The sequence below is a fragment of the Macaca fascicularis genome, chromosome 9, assembly GCF_037993035.2.
Source record: "Macaca fascicularis isolate 582-1 chromosome 9, T2T-MFA8v1.1".
In the NCBI taxonomy this organism is placed as follows: Eukaryota; Metazoa; Chordata; class Mammalia; order Primates; family Cercopithecidae; genus Macaca; species Macaca fascicularis.
Genome location: NC_088383.1, coordinates 11,570,747 through 11,593,787, shown reverse-complemented (window position 1 = coordinate 11,593,787; position 23,041 = coordinate 11,570,747). Strand labels below are relative to the sequence as shown.

The 23,041-nt window shown below is 39.3% G+C and overlaps 1 protein-coding gene across 1 annotated transcript in view; it reads right to left on the bottom strand.

Moving 5' to 3' along the window:
* CELF2 (CUGBP Elav-like family member 2) overlaps positions 1-23,041 on the bottom strand; it is an 866,142-nt gene that overhangs the window by 638,391 nt on the left and 204,710 nt on the right. The window contains exon 2 of the mRNA XM_074000974.1: positions 13,060-13,098. The gene's annotated coding sequence lies outside the window, so the exon portion shown is untranslated. The remainder of the gene's footprint in view (positions 1-13,059; positions 13,099-23,041) is intronic.

Below are 23,041 nucleotides of genomic sequence, written 5' to 3'. Positions count from 1 at the left end.
ATGCTTACACATATTATGTTCATGAGCCTCTCCACTGAAACCTGTGCCCGGGGTATTTGGATAAAGTGGAAAGGACGCGTGCTAATTTGGACCCTGTGACAGCAATGTAACCAAGACTTACAGTTGCAAATGGTTGACAACTCAGCTATTGGGTGATAAGAGAGTGATGGAAATCTGATGTGATGGGATGACCCTTTCTGACAAGTGAACAAAGAAACCTGCATATCTATTTTTAACCAGGCTCTGGAGACTTCTAGTAATTGACATTTGGAGCTGAGCTCATACTTGTCCTAGTTCCTGGAGATATTTGCATCTCTTTCTGTGTTTTGTCTGTCTAATCCTTGGGAGCAGGTTGGGAAAACATTAGCCTCTGCCTAGGCTCAGGACTCAGGGAAGATGTTCTCCTTTCTCCCAGCTCCCTGCAGCCTCCTGCCATTGTCTCTGGCTGGGCATGCATGATGTTTTATTCCAGCAGAAATGCAAATGCCACCTTGAGTTGTTGTGAGTTGCCATACCTGAGGGCCACTGATAAATCAGGTTTTATTGTTCATACTTATTATAGTGGGACAGAGAGAGACATCAAGGTTGGGTCCTTGAGTTGAAGTGCAGCAGAATAAAAGATAAAGCCAGAACTTGGTAGGTGGAGGTGTAGGAGAGTCAGAGGTCACCTCCAATCTCCCTGAAACTCTTATGTGAGCCCTTTGGCTGAAACTAGCAACCAAAGTGACACCAGGCTGATGAACGAGAAAGAAGCATATAAATTGTATTAGCTTTACACATACATAGAGATCTTCTCGAGAGAGAGAGAGATGAAGAAGTAGCCAAAGGAAGTTGCTTTTGTACTTTTTAGGCAAAGAATGATCAATTTGAGTGGAAATTATGGGACAAAGAATATGTGGCTAGGGGCAGTCAATTTCTACAGGAGTCACTAGGAGATATATGGGAGCAGGGAGTGTGAAAGTAATAGAAGTAAGCGTTACTTTGAGAAGTCTATTAATTCAGGTCCATTGGAGGCCCCAGTGCTCAGTCTCTCGTGATGAGGGTTGTTTTCTCGCCTTGGTACAGGTATGAGGCCCCTCCCAGAGGAATCTTTATGCTATACTGCATGCAGGAAGAGACGGGTCCTTCCTGCATTTCTACAACTTCTAGAAGGCGGTCAACTCAAAATAATCAATATAACAATCTGGTGTATTTTGGGATGGCACATCCTTCACTCCTTCAGAGGCTGCATGCAAACAGTTCTCCCAAAAGGAAGTGACTGGAATGAACTGCAGAGTCTGTGAACCCAGCCTCGGGCCTCCCTTTCTTCTTTTCCCTCTTCCCTGGGGTTGCTCATGTTCCTGATCAGCCTTCCTGCATTGGGTCTCTCATTCCGCCTCTTCCTGAATAAAACCTCTTCCCAGGCAACGATTCAATGATTTATCCATATCGAGGTGCAATGCACGCACAGTTGCTGTGTTCCCTCTCAGCATGTTTTTAGCATTTGAACAGGGACAAGGCTGAAATCCAAAGGGGTAAACCTTTTGTCTGGGAATTCCAGATACCTAGTGGGGGTGAAATTCTCAGCTTAAGGTAGAGGCGAAGCTTTTTCCGGAAATGCTGAAATACCAGCATTTCAGTATCTGGGCCTCTGCGGCTGCTACACAGATCAGAGCAGTCTCCATTGAAGATGGAGGGAAAAGGCTGTGAGAACTGGAAACTACGACGATGCTGTTCTATTCTTCCCAACAGGCCACCAGAGACACCATTCAGGAAACATTAACCCCTTCACTCCAACTGAAAAGCCAGAAGTCGTTTCATGGCTCTGAAAGACCGAAATCTTTACAATGATCAGCAAGGCCCCAACAAAGTCCAGCCTTCTCTGGCAATCCGGGCCTCTCTCACTTTTCCAGTCTTCTTTCAGTTCCTCAAATGTACAAGCCATCTGCAGTCAGGCAACCCCCTCTGTCTGGGAGGTGCTTCCTCACCAGTCACCTCCTTCCCATTCCCCCGCACTATCTATCTACCTAGATAACTGCAAATCACCATGCAGACAGATCAAATGTCACTTCCTCCTGGAATGCTTTCATGAGAGCTTATTTGCTCTGTTCTTATCCATACAGTGCTGAGACAATTTGCAATAATTTGCTAACTGTCTAAGTATCCATCTCTACAAGGACAAAAACTGCATATGAGTTCCTCACCATTGATATCCCCATCTCTACCACCTGCCAGACCCAGGAAGCACAAAAAGAAGTCCTTATGGGACCCACAGATTATATTGAAATCCTGATTGAATAATTACTGTCATGATTGTTACTTTACTATCAGAAAGAAAGTAACTTAGAGGTGTCCTCAAAAACATGTATTATTTTCTTTTGTAAATTTGATATGTATGTGTATATATACAGATATGAATTCACAGAATTGGAGAAATATTTCATTTTTTAAAGCATCTTTTGCATCTACTATTATACTTGTTCATCAGAAAAATTCTGTGAGGAAGCTGAGGTATTTTATTGTGAGAAAATTCAAATATATATGTTATGTAAATGTACATAGGTAACATACACTAGTATATGGATACTATATATTATACAAGTATTTTTATATACACTAATTTACTAGTATATTATATAATTATGTATTATATGTACACATTTACGAGTATATTATATATTTACCTAAAGCCACACTGCAAGCTAGTTTCAAAGACAGAATTCATTACTGAATTTTATAATCAAGAGTGATGATTAAGATGGTGATGACAGTGTGTGGGTGTTTTTGAAAAGACTGCCTCTAGACACCCTTCCTTTTGTGTTGGCATGTAAAGATGGGTCTTTAATTTTTGTACTGTCTTTCACGATTTGTTTGTGATAACAAATCGATGACCGCTATGAGAAGCCTTTCATTGCTGACTTTTCTGTAAAGTGAGAGAGCATAAAGCAGAAGTCAGCCGGGAAGGAGCTGAGACCAAAACATGTTGGTTGCACAAGCAAGCTATTAAATGCACACCTCACCCAGACCTGCAGTTTACTGAGAAGGCAGCTGGTCTGTGGCTTGGATGAATTATTCTGAAAACACATGGGTATGTAATTTTGTAGATGAAATTAGGAAGAGCAAAGAAAAGAACTTCACGTATGTATATCAAATACTTTGCTAAGCACTTTCATAGGTTTTGTCTTTCTTATTAATCCTCCCTGCATCCCGAGAGATGTTGGTTTTGTTATTTGCTTGTTCCAGATGAAGGAATCAAAGCGGAGATCAAAGTCAGTTCGTCTGCATAAAGTCACCGGAGCCACCTGATTTATGGGACTGTTCTACCAATCTGAGCTCAATTAATCAATTCCATTGGCTTCAGATCTTTTCCTGGAGCCATTTTATAGTGAAATTGAATATTCTGTCATAGATTTACTGTCATATTGGACACGTTTTTAGGATCTATGAAACAAACTAACTGCTATTTAGATAGGGCTTGATGTTATCATACACCAACTGCTAAGGTCTGAAGGTGTGTGCCCCACCCCCCAATTTATATGTTAAAACATATTCTTCTTTGGGAGGCTGAAGTAGGTGGATCACCTGAGGTCAGGAGTTCGAGACCAGCCTGGCCAAAGATGGTGAAACTCCGTCTCTACTAAAAATACAAAAATTAGCTGGGCATGGTGGCACTCACCTGTAATCCCAGCTACTCAGGAGGCTGAGGTGGGAGAATTCTCTGAAGCCAGGAGATGCAGGTTGCAGTGAGCCAAAATCCGATTGTGCCACTGGACTCCAGCCTGGGTGACAGAGCAAGACCCTGTCAAACCAAACCAAACCAAACCAAACCAAAAACCTAATATCCAAGGTGATGGTATTGGGGGGTGGATCCTTTGGAATGTGATGAGGTCATGAGGGTGAGGCTCTCAAGAATGAGATTCATGTCTTTATAAAAGAAACCTGAGAAAGCTAGCATCCTTTAGCCAAGTGAGGATGCAGCTACTGATTGGGGGTCTGCAACCTGAAAGAGGTTCCTCACCAGGTGCCGTGTCTGGTAGTGTTTTGACCTCAGACTTCCCAGCCTGAGGAACTGTGAGCAATCAATTTCTGTTGCTTAGGAGACCCTGAGTCTAGCGTATTTTGTTATAGCAGCCTGAACAGACTAAGATATCAACCGTACCAATGCCCACAGACTGGTCTCCGTCCAGCTTCCAATTTACACACTGGCCTTAAGCAATGCTTTGGTGCCTACTTCATGAGCTGGGTTTTCTGGGGCCCTCCTTATTGACAATGGACAGCTTGTCATTCAAGAGCTGCTTTGGTAACGTATCACTAATTCTCCATTTATCTGTCCCATTGCAAACGTCCAGCCTTGTTAATGTCTCCATCTTCTCATTTATTACCCTCTATATTCAGGCTTTATGCTCAACATACCCCAAACTCAGGTCAGATGTTTGCTATGGGTGGACACCTACTTTTTTTTTTGTCTCCTTCAGGATATCGTCATAATAACATGTGCTAATTAGGATACCAAACATCTTAAACATATATTTTTTTCTAATCCCTAAACATGTACCTTAAAAATAATCATAATCCTAGGAATATGGTGATTTTCCATTTCTCTGAAAAGAAAACTGAGACAATGAAAGAAAAATAAGTTCCTCAAGGACATACAGCTTGAAGGAGGTTGAGCTGGTATTTGTTTGTTTTTGTGAGACAAAGTCTCACTGTAACCCATGCTGGAATGCAGTGGCATGATCTTGGCTCACTGTAACCTCTGCCTCCCTGGTTCAAGTGATTCTCCTGCCTCAGCCTCCTGAGTAGCTGGCATTATAGGCGTGCACCACCACACTCGGTTTTTGTATTTTTAGTAGAGATGGGATTTCACCACCATGGCCACGCTGTTCTTGAACCCCTGACCTCAAGTGATCTGCCCAAATCAGTCTCCCAAAGTGCCAAGATTATAGGCGTGCACCATGAGCTGGTATTTTGCATGCAGGTGGTCTGTCTTCTGGTCCTGCATATTGTCAACCATTGTGTACTGATGGGATGCTTGATGGGAGTGGTAGGCATTTTGCCTTCATTCTCTACTTTTATTTTAGCACTCACTGTATCATACACAGTGTATTATTTTAATCTATGTTTGTGCATATACACACAGACACAAGATAACGCTTAGTAAGATGTACAGATAATCTTAATTATCTAGGCTGATAGACTAGGAAACATGCTTGATTTGCTCAAGCAAACTCAATCCTTTAACTGAAGGAAGCTACAGTCTGGAGAACATCATACGACAGAGGGTAACACCTGCAATTCAGGCATCATAATGAACCAGTCACAAAGAGAAAGGTGCAAAGTACTGGGAATTTCTAATGTGAGGTAGAGAATCTTCTGGCAAGGAGGAAACCTATATAGTCTTGGAAGCCAATGAAGAAGAGGAGAGGGGTCAGAATTCAGAAAAGTGATACAAAGAGAAACAGTATTACTGGAGACTATAGCTCCTAGCACCCATATATGGACATTACAGCTTATGATCCACAGAGATGGTCATCATTTTAACCTCATTCTCAATCTTGTATATCCTGAAACCTGCCACTGGAGTCTCTGCATGTAGATCTGACTGGCGCTTGGAATGTCCTCCACCTATACTTGTTGAATGAAATACCTTCTATGGGATTTCATGTTTTATTGCTACTGAAATTCAATAGGAACATGTTATGTACAGATATAGAATTTTGTTCACATGTATATATTTCATTAAATTCATTGCATAATGTGGAATGAACTTTCAATTCTGTTGAAATTCCTTGGCTGAATAGAGGGCTTTGTTTGAGGAGGTTGATGTACACTCTCAGTTATTTGCTAATCCAGGTTCTTCAGTGGATCTGTTTTGGTTCATGTGATTTGAATGCCTTTTCTGGTGTTAGCTTAGGAGTAAATTCATTGTCATAAACTATCCATGAGTAACTCCTGTTCATGTCTTTAGCCTGCAGGTTGAAAGTATTTCACAGTGCTATGAAGTATATTCAAATACTAGTTTTCATTTTTCATGTTATGATTTGTGAAATGTGCTTTTAATCTGATACACTGCAAAGTTGATATGGTATAGCTCTGTGTCCCCACCCAAATCTCATGTTGATTTGTAATCCTCAGTATTGGAGGAGGGACCTGGTGGAGGTGATTGGATCATGGGGGCGGATTTTCCCCTTTGCCGTTCTCATGATAGTGAGTGAGTCCTCACAAGATCTGATGGTTTAGAAGTGTGTGGCACTTCCCTCTTCACTCTTTCTCTCTTCTGCCACCATGTGAAGAAGGTCCTTGCTTCCCCTTCCCCCTCCACCACGATTGTCAGTTTCCTGAGGTCTCCCAGTAATGCTTCCTGTTAAGCCTGTGCAGCTGTGAGCCAATTAAACCTCTTTTCTTCACAAGTTACCCAGTCTCAGGTAGTTGTTTATAGCAGTGTGAGGATGGACTAATACAAAAGGTAACAAAAATTATGGTACTCAGAAATGGTACCTTTTTTCTTCTTTAAAATTTAAATTTAACTACTTTTTTATTTTTATTTTTTAAGAGAGAGATAGGGTCTTGTTCTGTTGCCCAGCCTGGGGTGCAGTGGTGTGAGCATCGTTCACTGAAGCCTCGAATTCCTGGGCTCAAGCAGTTCTCCTGCCTTAGCATCCCAGGTAGCTGGGACTATAGGCATGCATCACCACACGCAACTAATTAATTAATTAATATTTTTAGTATGCACAGGGTTTGGTTTTGTTGCTCAGGCTGGCCTCAAACTCCTGCCTTCAAGTGACACTCTCATCTCAAAGTGTTTGGATTACAGGCGTGAGCCACTGAGCCCAGACAAAAAAACAAGTGGCTGGTACAATTTATTTTCATACAACCAATCATATCATCACGAATTGGTTTACAGTATTGGTTCAATTCTTAGGGATGCTAAATACTGTAAATATTATAAAGGTGCCATGAATAACCAGTGATCAAGGAGTAATACATGGAGGTCCCTCTGTTGTACCCAGGACTGTCTCTGTACTGGACATGCATCAGCTATTCAATTGGCTTACTCTGTTGTGCATAATGATACCTATCAATTTGGGAGTCTAGTTAAACAAACAAACTGGAGGAGGCTGGGTCAGGTCTGGGAAGCACTGGAAGGCAGTGGTTATAATTTGTTAGCATCTTTCTTTCTGACTGTGGTCAAGGCAGTGGCATCTTGGAAATGTCATAGCGTTGCCTCACTATCCCCTATGTGGAAAAGCAGTCCAGATCTGTTTATAAACAAGCACTGTATCTCCTACCTTAAAGTGTTCTGCAATGTGAGATATACTGATAGTTTCAAGCTGCAGTTACAGGACCTACAGTTCTTGCTTTGATAAGAGAGAACTTAGTCCATCTGCTGTCATGTTCAAATGAAAGAAATGCAGGTAAAATCCTAAATTCAAAAATAAAAACTCCAGACTGACTATAACAAAACAGATTTCTTGTAACTTGGGGAATTGTTTAACCATGGTGATAAACTTGTTCACGAATACCATAAATGTAGCAGCAGTAGTAGCCCTTGCTGCGAGTCTGTACTGTAGAAAGAACAATGGTAAGGCTTTGTATGTTTGAATCACAAGTTAGACTAGGAGACATCATTTTGCTATCTGCTCTTTTGAGAAGATTCATTGTTCCTGTTTGCAGAAATTCCCAGACATTCTGGCTGTTCTGATCATTTTTCTTTCTCGTGCCTCAGGTAGCAAATTGACAGTGGGTAGGAGAGTGTAAACGTCGGGGCAATAGAAATTATGTAAATGTTGCATCCTGGCAAGAAAACTTTCAACCCCTTAAGGTCTTTTAAACAGCATTAATTCTAGAAATTAGATACAAAATTTAACTTTTTCATGCTAATAATGATTTCATAAAGAAAAACTCGTTAGTAAAGGTGACAAATATGAAGTTCTATTGAACATTTAAATTCAGGAATCCCAGTGAGTGCCCCAGGGAAATATTTACCCAGCCAATGACTCTCTGATGTTATTAAGAAGTAATTTATTCAAGGAAGTCTTCATTCATGAGTTTACATAAGAACAATACCTACTTTTCAAAGGCTTGTGTTCTCAGCATAGAACATACCTAATTTAGGATGACTTTTGGTTAAAATTTTCATTAGGTTGGTTCAATAGTATTTGATAATTTTAATTCAGTTTTATGAGATCCCAGGTTCCCATTTACAGGAAGAGAAAATGCATAGGAAATAAATTTTTAAAGAGCAAATTCATCTCTCAAGTGAGTTCTGTTAATGTCAGTAGCAAATCTCAGGTGGAGGAAAGTTAACCTTTAGTATTTCTATGGCAGTCCTTTTGGGCAGAGGTGACCGGTATCCATTAAAAACAATGCAGGTCCACTGTATCGGCACTCTGCATGTGCGCGTCTGTGTAGCACTTCCACAAGGGACTCCTTGGTGAAATACTGAAATAAAAAACCAGCCCCACAGTTTAAGTGTAGGGTGTTGTCATGGGCATAGAAAAGCAGAATCGAAACAGGTAACGAACGTGTGCTGCTGGTTCCTGAAACGAGGGTTAGGGAGCACACAATGGCCAGAGATCAGGAATTTAGGTAGGAAAACCACTATGTAAGACTTCTTCAAGAAGGTGGGACCAGGGCAGTCTCAGAGTTCCACATATAACAAGGTAAGACTGGGCATGAGACCAGTCAACCCAGTAGAGTGGAATGAGTCTTTTGTAGCAGAAATCTGACTTCCTGCTTGTAGCAGTCTATTTTCATGCTGCTGTGAAGACACATCTGAGACTGGGTAATTTATAAAGAAAAGATGTTTAATTTACTCACAGTTCCACATGGCTAGGGAGGCCTTAGGAAACTTACAATCATGGCGGAAGGTGAAACAGGCATGTCATACATGGCGGCAGGTAAGAGAAGCAAGAAGCAAGTAAAGAGGGGAGCCCTTTACAAAACCATAAGATCTCGTGAAAACTCACCCACTATCACAAGGACAGTATAGGGGAAACTATCCTATGATTCAGTTATGTCCACCTGGTCCCACCCTTGACACCTGGGGATTATTACAACTCAAGGTGAGATTTGGGTGGGGACACAAAGCCAAACAATATCACTGCTCCAGAAGGGAAGATCTCAGGGACGCGGTGATCACAACCCTGCCAATGTAATGAGGACTTTGCCCAGTTTGACTGGAAAAAAAACAAGTTAAAAAGAGATTGCCAAAAAACAAAGCAAAACAAAAACAAAAACAAAAACACAACACAACCCCCCGAAAAAATGTCCAAAAACCCAAACCCACAGAAAATTAAAGATTTTAGCAGTTAAGTTTCCAGATAAAGCTACCTGGTTTAGACTTCCAAGGTTATAACTTCAAACATTTTTCCCAGGTAATCTGCAATCCTATCAACACTCTCCCAATTTTATCAACCAATTGAAAGGATCTATTTGCCAACAATGAAATCATCTTCTCACATTATTACCACCATGTTGACACTGTTGAATTGTAAATAAAATGTCATGTCATGTTAAGCAGCATGGTCCTGAAAAATTAGCTGCAGTTTGTGTAGCTGTGATTACCCTCAATGAAAGATCAAGGAGGGCAAGCCACTCCCAGGCCACCATGACCATTCTGAACTGGCCTCTTTCCCCTGGCTCTTCAGATAAAGGAAGAGGATTAGGAAACAGTTATTTGGTGAATTTGATCAATGCAGAAAACCAAACTAGATTAGATACCTTCTAAATGTCAGTTTCCCCCTACTAACAGTCTTATGTGTGTTTCTTCTCTTTATTTAGCTCATGAAAGTGGCTGTGGTCTACTTAGAAAACAGACTCTTTCACACTTGTCTCAACCCACAGCAAAGAAGGAACTGGCTTCTTTCTCAGTAGAAGCCCTGGGCTGTAAAATCAGCCTCATATTAAGGTGGAATTCAAAAGAACATCTCCTGAATTTTTAGGGCTTGACCTTTGAGACACCGTATAAAACCTCCGAAACCAAAGTCAAAAGCCCTGTGTTAGTTGTGTATGGACTTTGCAATCTGTCTAAAATACATTCTGGTAGTATTAGAAGTGAATCTACAGAATTGCCATTGTCATTATAGGTTATGGCTCTGTATTTTATAGTATATAATAAAATGAAATGATAAAAGTGACATTAAACTTTGAATTTCAGTGTTTAAATCACACATTTGATTCATCATTTGGCAGCTAAATGTCTCTTAAGTACCGTGGAAAGTTTTATGATTTAATGTTTGCCGAAAGAACGGAAAGAAATGGGTAAAGCTGTGTCACTAAGTACAGTTGAATGTTGCTGCATAAAACCACTAGAAAGCAGATTGACGGTATAGTTCCTTTTGGCCTCCAAGAAGAGAAAGACCAAAATCTGAGCCACTCTGTATACCTCTGGCCTCCTGGTTCCTAGAGGATCATCAAAACCACACCATGCACAGAATAAGCATAGGGTTTACCTGCTTTCTTTCCACTGCACTTAACTTGCCCTGACAACCCTTTGAAGCCCTTCATTACGCCTAAGAAATTGATATTTTGGTCTCCAGTGATTGCTTGTACTTAGCCTCCTGTCTTTGTTGGTTTTGCTCCAACCAAAGAGAATCCACTGAGATGTGGGAAATCTTAACTCTCTATGCTTAAAGGCTCAATGAACTAGCTCCTAGTGCTGTGAATAGGATGTGCTTGCAGGGTTTTCTGAAAACCTTGTTGACTGTGCACCTGTTTTTCAGATTTAGGAGCTTCAAAATAGGATGTTCTGTTCTTGGGATGGGAGCTGTCCTAATTTGACAAACCTCTTTTTGCTATTTGTTTGTTTGTTTGTTTGTTTTGAGACAGGGTCTTGCTCTGTCACCCAGGTTGGAGTGCAGTCATGTAATCTCGGCTCACTGCAGGCTCAACCTCCTGGACTCAGGCGATCCTCCCACCTCAGCCTCCTGAGTAGCTGGGACCACAAGAACATGCCTTATGCCCAGCTAATTTTATGTTTTGTAAACATAGGGGTCACATAATGTTGCCTAGGCTAGGTCTTGAATTCCTGGACTCAAGCTATTCACCCGCCTTGACCTCTCAAAGTCCTGGGATTACAGGCATGAGCCACTGTGCCTGGCTCATTATTTATTACTTTTTAAACTTTGTTTTACTGAACCTTCTGGCAATGGAAATCATTTTCCATATCCTGACCCTTCCCCCAAAGTCATTGCTCAAATGCCTGGTAAGAAGGCGGGATGTAGAACAGCAATATCTGGTTTCCAAACTCACTTTGTTCGGGCTGTGACTACGATTAGATAATCGTACGTCAACTTGCACACTGATAGAGGAACAATGCAATTCATGGTGCAATCTGATGATGATTCTAGAGGATTTGTGAAGGTCCTATTACTCCCTAGAATGTCTGCCCATCTGTTGACTCCTACTGAAATAACCACGGTCCTCCATCATCCGTGCTTCATCCCTTCATCTGGAGGTAGGAATCCCTGTGATATGTAAAAGTTGTAACATAGGTAATTCCCTAAGGTGTTATTAATAATAACTAAAGGTACAGGAAGTATGTGTGATTGTTTTGTGTGTTGGGGGGAGTAGGGGTCCCTAAAGGTAGAAATTCTGAAAAGGAGTTGAATGAAAGAGAATCAGTAAAGAGGAAAAGGAGAAGAAATAGAAAATCCAGAGATCCTGGGGACCCTCTAACCTGACGACTTTTGCCTTTGGTCCTCCTGTTGGCAAACTCTAGGGTTTTAAAGAATCTAAATTGCTTTTTGTCACCTTCTCAGTTAGAGAGGCTAATCCTAATATTAATGAACACTCTTAAGCAATGAAATTGTAAGGTTTTTTTTTCTTTCATAACCAAGTCCATTGTATATGATCTACATTACAACTGCTATCCACGCAATGCACATACGTTTTAGGATTAAGTAACTTTTTCTTTCCCATCTGTGCTCTAAAACTGTGCCATATGTCACCTAACAAGGTATTTTCCATTATTCTTTTATTCAGTTCACTGCATGTTATTCCTCTTGCCCCTTGAAAATGAGCCTGTCTGTAATCAGAAATCACTTCCTCTCACAGCTCAGTGCACCTACTGTAGATGTGGCAAATACGTGTTTATGGGGCTGGTAATTGGATTAAAACGTTGAAAAGAAAAAGAAAGATGGACTGTACTGAAAAGAATGGAAAACACAAGCATGAAAATCAACAAAACCAAAATGAATTAAAAGCTCCAATGAATGAAATCGCTATTAATAGGAGTTATTTATCAGTAACAATGCCCTGGATTTTGCAGTGCTCAACATTCAATTGCAATGACATTTAAAAACCCAAGTGGAGGAGGAAAATAACTTTTGAACAGACTTTCTGTGAGAATGTTTTGAAAATGGATGATCAGTTTCCGTGTATCTTCTGAGTGCCTTTATGCTGTTCATAAGTCTTCTTGCCCCTGGGTATTTAAATACTGTAGTAGGGAAAATGTCCTGTGTTAAATTATTTAAGAGGGCAAATTAATTATTCTCTTAAATTTGGGTGCTATTTTGATACTCGAAATTAGAGAAAAGACAAAGCAAGTGTGATCTCTTTTCACAGGGTCTTGCTGCATGCTGTGAGCGTGGCACTGGGGGCTTGCTGGGCCATGTTGTCAATCCAGGAGTGATGGAGTTCATATACAGCAGACTGCTTCCATTCTCAAAATAGACCCATAGAATTCAGTTTCTGAACAGTCTCCTGATAACTGTTATTCAAAAGACTTTTTACAAAGAAGCCGACGTTTTGGGGGAAACACAAGAAAACACCTAGCAATAGAACAAGAGCAATCGTAATACAGAAATGTGCAATCAAACAGTCATCCAGGAATGCTGATATCCAACCACAGGTAGGCTGTTATGTAAATGTGATCCAAAGAGACAATGGATCAGATTCAACGGTAAACTGAATCCAGAAGAAAAAAACAATGCAAAGAAAAACAACAGAAATGTTTATATTCCAGGAATGACAAAAAGCAGAAAATTAAAGCCAAGCAAATCAACCAACCTCAGTACTTGTCTAGCAGGTACTCTTCAAACGGAACACCTTATGTCTGTGCAAGAAGCAAGCTCTTACCTGATGGGCCGGATCACTCCTTTGTGTAGCTCTGTAGACCTAAATATGAAGAAAATAGAAGTCATGAAGCAAAGTCCTCTAATTTGTGAAACATGCTCTATGCTAACATGTAATTGTAAAAAAATTGTTCTTTAAGAAGAACGGTGAAGCAATGTGTAACAACTAGCTGAGATTAATTTTGTGTCATTTGCTCTTGTAAATTTCTCATTGTGGTCACTGACCTACAGTGAATGCAGAAGTGAAATTTACTTGTGGAAGACTTGCTGTTCCCCATCAGAGTAAAATAATATTGCTGCATTAATTGATTTTTGATTTCTACTACATCTACACAAATAAGATTTTACTCAGGTTGATCCGTATTACCTTGAGGATTCTGATACCTGTTGGCTACCGTCTATTTTACCATATGAACTGAATGAGAGATAAAGAAGAAAATTCTAGCCCTTCTTCTGTCACAGAAATTCTGTCTACAGACTTGATGTCAGAGGATTATTATGGAAATCTCTTAATCTGTTTTACTTTGATGGTAAGATCTAGAACATTAGCCAGTTGTTTGGGTCAGATGTTTACTGAAATCCATTTACTACATGTAACTTTTTTTATTTTTTAGCTAAGCAATACAAACAAACTTGGTTCCAAAATGGGTTTTAAATGAGTTACAATTCATTTTCATGGTTGTCAGTGGTGTAAGACTGATGAATTAGGAGCTGTGAGGAATATTCTATTATAAATGAAAAACCCAAACTTCATTCTAGAATCCTTGAATTCATGAACCTAGACCAGGGCTTGGCAAACTGTAGCCCATGGGCCAAATCTAGCCTGTTAGCGTATGACTTGTGAGCTAAGAATCGTTTTTACTTTTTTAAATGGTTAAAAAAAATCAAAAGACTTCGGGAGGCTTAGGCGGGCGGATCACGAGGTCAGGAGATCAAGACCATCCTAGCTAACACAGTGAAACCCCGTCTCTACTAAAAATACAAAAAATTAGCCAGGTATGGTGGCGGGTGCCTGTAGTCCCAGCTACTTGGGAGACTGAGGCAGGAGAATGGCATGAACCCGGGAGGCGGAGCTTGCAGTGAGCCGAGATCGTGCCACTGCACTCCAGCCTAGGGGACAGAGCAAGACTCTGTCTCAAAAAAAAAACAAACAAAGAAACAAACAAACAAAAAAAAAATCAAAAGAACAGCACGATTTCATGGCATGTGAAAATTATATGAAATTAAAATTTCATTGTGCACCAATGAAGGTTTTTCTGGAGCACAGCCATATGCACTTATTTATATATAGTCTGTGGCTCCTTCCATGCTATGAGGGCAGCAGATGAGTACTTGGAATGGAGAGGGTATGACCTGCACATCTTAAAATATTTACAACCTGGTCCCTTTAGAAAAGTGTACTAACCCCTGACCTGGGCAGTCATTGATTTCATCTCGGTTGGAGGTTTGGGGCAGATAATGTGATGAGATCCTAACAACTGATGCTGATCGATAAGATAGGTGAATGCTAACTCTTCAGACCATTAAAATATAAAGAACTATATTTTGTCCTGGGGCCCGTAGGTCACTCACAGCAGACTACGAGGGGTATAAACATGAATAAATGGAGTCCTTAGCTGTCTGTGCTGGAAGACCTAGGCTGAATTCATTGCTGTACTTTAGATAATCATCAATTCTACTCTTCACCTGATAATAAGATATTATTCTTAATATTTGATAAGAATATCTAGATCATTATTCAATACAGAATAAATAAAAACGAGAGAAGCAAATCAAAATATTTAAGTACATATCTAATTATTATTTACATGAGGAATTTACATGAAGCTAAAAAGGTCTACATATTTGTGTGACTTACACAAATGATACTTAAGCATTTATATGAAGTTGAAAAATTGACACAACCAAACTGTATTTTTAACAAAAAGATATAAACACATAAACATATCTATTCATATATATGTAGTAAACAATTAACCTTGCTAAAAGAGAGCTCTGGCCTTTTCCCTCGGCCCTGGGAAATCATGGCTAAGTCCTTGGAATGTCCTTTTTGATATGAGTGTCACTGTTTACCTGGGTCCCTTGGACCGCACCAGATAGGCTATGCTAACACTGTGATTTATGTTAGGGGCCTTGGGCCATGCACTATCCAATTGATTTTTTGTGAAGCTGGAGACAAAGGTCAGCCTTGCATATGGTCAACCGTGTTTATGTAACTGAGCTCCAATAAGAACTCTGGACAACAAGCTTGGTGGGCTTCTGTGGTTGGCCCACAGCATACAAATTGTCAATACATCATGTTTCTAGGAGAAGAAAGCACTGTCTGCAAAACTCCAGTGGGAGAGGATTACTAGAAGCCTGGCACTTAGAACAGTCCTGGATCTTGCCCCATGTGCCCCTCCCCTTGGCTCATTTTAATCTGCGTCCTTTCACTTTGACAAACCAAAACTGTTGAGTATGAGCCCTTTTGTGAGTTTTGTCATCTTTCTAGAAAATTGTCAAACCTGAAGGTAGTCTTGGGGATCCCTAAACTTGCAACTGATGTCAGAAGTGGGGGTGGTCTTGGAGCCCCCCAAACTCTGCAGTATATATACATTTTTGATTTGTTTACACACACACATACATACAAATCATGATACTGGGGTTTTGCGTATGTTTTCGGGGGGTTGGATAACATGTGGATTCTAGAATGCTAACGTTCTGTGATCTGGTGGTGGTTAAATGAGTATTAATGTATCATTATTCTTTAACCGTAAATATACATTTTATATACTCTTCTGTATGTATAATATGTCAGTATTTTAATAAAGAGGGAAAAACTCTGCATGGAACAAGATATTCACACACATTCACACAACGTTCAGTGCAGCAACTAAAGCATTCAACTATACCAGAGATTACCATTCTAAGATGAAGGAGAAAATAATGTAACATTCATGTATTTATCCTGTATTTTTCAATGGACAGTAATGTGTATCACCATGTACCGTGTATCTGCTGAATACATTTAAAAGAGTAATATAAGTAACAGTTTTATTTTGAAATGTCAATATTGTGCTGATAATTGTGGAAACTAAATGATGGATATATGAGGGTTCATTATCCTGGTGTGCTTTTGGGTATGTTCAAATTTTTTCGTGATAAAAAACTTTTTAAAAGTAACACATAGGGCCAGGCATGGTGGCTCACACCTGTAATCCCAGCACTTTGGGAAGCTGAGACGGGCGGATCACTTGAGGCCAGGAGTTTGAGATCAGTCTGACCATCATGGTGAAACCCCATCTCTTCTAAGAATACAAAAATTAGCTGGGCATGGTGGCAGGTGCCTATAGTCCCAGCTACTCGGGAGGCTGAGGCGGGAGAATGGCTTGAACCCGGGAGGCGGATGTTGCAGTGAGCCAAGATCATATCACTTCACTCCAGCCTGGGAGACAGATCAAGACTTTGTCACAAAAACAAAAACAAAAAACAAAACATAAAAAAATTTACCATTTTGTCCTTAGTCTCATTACTCAGGGGCTATTGCCTATTTTTTGTGAAGAGAGCAGTCAGTAAGATGTATTCAAGTTGGAGATATATCATCCTGCACCATCTCCCACCATTCTCGATAAATCATAGCCATCAGTTTATAAATAAACAAGTATTATTTTAGCTGTTTATGACAACATGCTAAAGTAGGGGGTGGAGATAAACAAAACTCTCCTGAAATCCCTTTATTTTAGCTTAGTTGTTCCAGGACCATAATCACAATTCCCCTGGTCATGTGAGGGGATATTGGTTTTGATTTATTTGCTCTTTGCTAGGTACTTAGAAATTCTGTTCTACTGCTTATATGTGTATTCTGGAATGGAGTAATTGATTCATCTTATTTTGAACTAATTATAGCAGCATAAACCCCATCTGTGCAGGTTAAACGACTTCAAATGCTCAGATCCCTAGTAGATCCCAAAAGGATCCTAACAGAGACCTGTACCTTCCCCTGTCACCAGGAACTGGGATCTCTCCCCGTATTTAATCACCTATCCAAGGTCTGGGAATACTGTGTGCTTAGGTAAACAGTTTTTAATGGATTGATCACAAGCAAAATTCAACGCTATCGACAGTCAGTCTCCTTCACTTATAGAGATGCATTTGGTGCAGTTTCTGGCCTTTTGGCTGCCACTGCATATCTACATTGTGGGGACCTTGGATTATGCACTAACACATCGACTTCGGTGGGGCTGGAATCAAAGATCAACCCTGCAGATGGTCAACCACGTTTATGTAACCTCCTATGTGTACTATGTGCAGTGCTGTTCCATGGAAATACCACCATCATCTTTCAGGCAGGAAAGACCAGCTGCAAAATAGCATAATTCTTTAGAGCCAGATCATTGAACTTTAGCAGTCACCAGTGCTTACTATCTGACAAATCTGATTACAGCCTGAAATATAGATGCTGTAATATGGTCACAGTAAGGCAAAAACAATTTTAAATGTTCGTTTTACTTCTTAAAATATCAGACATAATTTCTTGACCTTAAAACAATCAAACAAACCTAAAACACAATTTGGAAACAATTTTTGCTAGATGTTGGGATCCATAAGTACCTCCTATAAAGTAATTTTACAGGCAATAAAGAGAAAAAGATTATAAAGATGGCTAGATAGCTAACTGAGTAGTCAGAATATGCCAAAGAAGCAGAGAGTTTTGCCACAGGCTTGCACCAGTAGTCTGCTCAGACAGAGTCATACATATACACTAAAGATGGTAACTTACTAGGTCATGTTATAAAGTGACTGTCTTTTAAAAGTCACCCAGATTGACTGTCACAAGTCAATTCCTGGCAATTGCATTACCTGCCTTCATCTGATTCCATTGTTCATATGGCCCTAAATAATCAGGCTAGTCTCATTGATTAGTGGCTTGTTCTGGCCAACTGAACAACTCAATCAAATTGACCCTGTGGCAACTTGTTTCATTGCTTAGCAGATAACAGCCAGGATTCCCCCAAAGCCTGAGTCAGCCATCTTTGAGCACGTAAAAGCAATAACATGAGGCTGCTTCCAAGCAAAGAGCACAGTTGTAGAGAACAAACCACTGGGTGGCACTACCGCATGTTGTTTCAAGGAGAGCTTGGCTACACTAATGGAGGATCTCAAATCTTAACGTGTGTTGACAATCATTCAGTGGAATTTGCAGGTATTCTGATTTCTGGGTTCCACACCAGAGATACTGGTTCAATATTCTGTGTTGGGGCCCCAGGGATGTGCATTTTTCAATAAATGCCCAAATAATTTTGATAGTGATAGTCTCAGAGAATCTTAGAGAAATACAAAGCTTTAGTTGCCCTGTAGTCCAAACCTCAACAGTCAGAACTGCTTTTACGTTTCCAAAAGAGTCCGTTGGTTTTTACTATCACCATTCAATTCATGGGCTTATGGCAGGACCTTTTACCAGCCATAAATTCTATGACCCAGTAGAAAAGGTTGCAGCCAAAGGCTCTGTCCACAAGCCGTAAGACCCACTCGGCCAGTGTATAAATGGTACTTACTTGGTTTCTATGTAAATGATGTGAACCTTCAAAGTATTTTATTAACATCCTGTAACTATACAGTCTAATGTCCCCAGAGAGTAATCTTGGCTGATTTCTTTCTGCAGACTATACATTGCTATAGCCCTCATTATTTTACAGCTGTCAAGTAAAACCATGAGCAGCTGGGCTGAACTGGTCTGCTTTTTTGGACCATATTAAAAGACTTTATATTGTTAATAAATGGAGGCAATTAAAGGTTAAGTATTTAGTTCATCTAGCCCTTAGAATAATGAATGATTGTAAAGACAGGTTTAATTTAATTCCCCAAATTTAAATTAGGCATTTCTAGTTATTAAGAGTCTAAGAGTACTTTCTGTTTCTGGTTCCATACTTAGGCAACTTGCAAGCTGCCACTGCATCCTAATAACAAGTAAAACAATGCAGGACAACAGCTCTTCTTAGATCTGTAAAAGAAGTTAAGTTCACAGGACAAACCTCTGCCCTCCTAACTGGAAACACATCATAGGCAGACACACAAAAAAATCAGAACATACAGGAGCAGAAACTTCCATGGGAACCAGTGCTGGGGTAGGAAAACTGGAACTGTAATTGGCAACGCTCTGGAGGCTTGGTGTGAACAAGCCTGAGAACCAAAAGCTCTAGGGGAACCTCATCACACTTTTGTGAATTTTACCTGCAGGAGCTTGACCAGGTCCTCACAGTGCATATAAGAGAAAAATCTCTTAGTGCTTCTGGCATGCAGAGGGGCCAAGGAACCATTTTTGAAATACACCAGATCACTCTGTTCTTTTAAACAAAGTCTACCCTTAGGAAAAGCTAGTTAACCACGGTCTAACATGCTGGAGTTTTATCACAGCCTCACTGACCAAGGAAAAGGGAAAGAGTTCAACTCTACCCAGCTGTGTGGCCTTCCCCATGAGACTGGGAAATACCCAGTTCCAGCCCACTCTGGCATTCCGGTGGGAGAAGGGAAAAACTCAACTCTAGCCCACTCCAGTCATCCTGTCTCACCTAAGAAAGGAGAAATAAAATGAGAAACACTTGGAAAGTTCACAGTCCAGAGGCACAAACTCACTGAAAGACTGAGACCTAATTATAAGGCCACGGAATGCTTCTGCTTCCCCCACACCTTACCACTACATTATTAAAGGCCTACCAGTAGCAGTTCCTCTTCCCAGTACATCATCTCTAGCTACCAAGAAAAGATTACAAGTCATACTAAAAGGCAAAATCACAGTTTGAAGAGATACAGTAAGCATTAGAACCAAACATGCTGGGAAGTTGGAATTATCAGAGAGAGAATTTAAAACAATTGTGATTAATATGCTAAGGAATCTATGTAAGAAAGTAGATAGCATGCCAGGACAGATGGAAAATGTAAGAAAAGAGATGGAAATCCTAAGAAGGAAGCTGAAAGACATGCCACAGATCAAAAACACAGTAACAGAAATGGAAGAAAGCTTTTAATGGGCTTATTGGTGGACATGACATGGCTGAGGAAACAGTCTCTGAGTTTGAGGATATCTTAATAAAAACCTCCAAAACTGAAAAGCAAAGAGAATGAAGACTGATAAAAACAGAATATTCAAGAACTCTAGGAAAACTAAAAATAAAAGACATAAAATGTGTAACGAGAATATAAGAAGGGGAAGAAAGAGAAAAAGAAATACTTGAAACAATAGCTGAAAAATTCCCTAAATTAATGTCAGACACCAAACCACAGATCCAGGAAGCTCGGAGAACACTAAACAACAAAAATGCCAGGAGAACTACACCTAGGCCTTTCATTTTCAAACAAAAGAAAATCAAAGATAAAGAAGAAAATTCTGAAAGTCAAAGGGGGGAAAAAAAACCCCAGCTTATCTATGGAAGGAAAAAGACTCACCTCTGACTTCTAAGAAACCGTGCAAGCAAAAAAAGAGGGGAGTGAAATAGTTAAGGTGTTGAGAGAAAGAAACCAGCAACCTAGACTCCTATACCCTATGAAGTTATTTTTCAGTAGTGAGGGAGAAATAAGGACTTTCTCAGGAAAGTAAAAATTAAGGGAATGTGTTGCTAATAGATCTCTCTTGCAAGGGGTATTAAAAGAACTACTTTAGAAAGAAAGAAAATAACGTAAGTCAGAACTCAGATCTACATAAATAAAGGGAGCACATCAGAAAAGAAAAAGGTAAAATAAAAACATTTATACTTATTTTTTTTATCTAACAGGTAACAGTATGTTCAAAATCACAGCAACAATGATTTCAGCTATGTATGCTTGTATGTGCGTTTGTGTGTATGTATGTACCTCTGTGTGTGTATGCTTTGATATACATATAAGTGAAATAAATGACAGCAATGGTACAAGGAATGGGAGAAAGGAATTAGAATTATTTTGTTATTATAAGGTAATCTCACTGCCTTTGAAGTGGCATAGTGTTATTTGAAAATGGGCTTGAATTAGTTGTTCTTTTTGAAATTAATGACTCTAAGGCAACCACTAAGAAAATAAGAAAAAAAGTATAATATTCTAAGAAAGGAGAGAAAATAGAGTCATATCAAATCCTCAATTAAACCCACAAAATACAGAAAAGAAGTGGAAGAAAAAGTAGGAACAAAGAACAACAGCAACAAATAGGAAATAGTAACAAATATGGTAGACAGCAATCCAATTATATTGATAATGATTTTGAATGCCAGTGATCCAAATGCAGCAATGAAAACACAGACTGTTACGGTGGATCAAAAAACAAGACTCAATTTCATGTTTTCTACAAGAATCTCACTTTAAACATAAAGATATATACAGATTAAAAGTAAGCAGATAAAGAACAATATACCATGCTAACACTAATCAAAAGAAAGCAGGAGTTGCTATATTAATTTCAAAAAGAACAGACTTCAAAGGAAAATTATCAAGGATAATGAAGGACATTAACTAATAGAAAAGGGATCAATTCTCTAAGAAGACAATTGTTCTTAATGTGTAGGTGCCTAAAATCAGGGCATGAAAATATACCAGGCAAAACCAATAGCACTGCAAGGAGAAATACATTAATCCATGATTATAGTTAAAGACTTTAATACCCCTCTATCAGCAATTCACAGATCCAGCAGGCATACAATCAGTAAGGACAAGCTGAATTCAACAACACTGTCAATCAGCTGGATATAATGGACATCTATAAATTTCTTGATCCAAGGGCAGCAGAATACACATTCTTCTCAAGCTGACATGGAAGACTCACGAAGACACACAATATTCTGAGCGATAAAACACTGCTTAGCAATTATCCAAAGACAGAAATCACATAATGGCTACTGTCAGGCCACAGTGGAGTTAAATTAGTAATCAATGATAAAAGAGACCTGGAAAATCACGAGCTACGTGGAGATTAAACAATAGACTTCTGTAAAACACATAGGTCCAAGAGAAATTTAAAAAATATTTTGAGCCAAATGAAAATGGAAACGCAGCTTATCAAAATGTGTGGGATGCAGTGAAATCAACTCTTTGATGAGGGGAATTTATAGTATTGAATGCATATGTTAGAGAGGAAGAAAGATCTAAAATCAATTATCTCAGCTTCTACTGTAGGAAACTAAGAAAACAAGAGGAAATTAAATCCAAAGTAACTAGAATAAAAGAAATAATAAAAATTAGAGCAGAAGTCAATGAAATTGAAAACAGAAACTCAATAAAGAAAATCAGCAAAACCAGAAGCTGGTTCTCTGAAGAGATAATAAAATTGGTAAGGCCCTAGTAAGCCCAACCGAGGAAAAACAGAGAGAAAATACAAATTACTGTATCAGAAATGAAAAAGGGTTTATTACTGCAGATCTCACTAAGATCACGAACAAGGCAAGGATATTCCCTGTCACCACTGCTTTTCAACATTGTACTGGAAATATCAGCTAGTGCAATAAGAAAAGAAAATATATTCAGATTGAGAAAGGAGAAACAAAGACAACTTTGGACATTACATGGTAGTCTATGTACAAAATCTGAAAAATTAACAAAAACAGAACCCCAAACTCCTGAAACTAGTAAGTGATTATTATGGCAAGGTTATATAAAGTGAGTCGATCATTTTCCTATATACTGGCAATGAATAAGTGGAATTTTAAATTAGAAACACAATACCATTTACATTAGGGCCCTCAAAAAAACATGCTTAGGAATAAATTGAACAAAATACATACAAGATCTATATGAGGAAAACTACAAAACTCTGTTGAAAGAAATCAAATAATAATTAAATACATGAAGAGATATTCCATATTCATAGATAGGAAGACTCAATATTGGCAAGTCAGTTATTCCCAACTTGATTTATAGGTTCTATGCAAACACAATGAAAATCTCAGAAAGTTATTTTGTAGATATTGACAAACTGATTCTGAAGTTTATACACGTAGCAAAAAGGCCCAGAATTGCCAACACATTATTGAAGAATGAGAACGAAG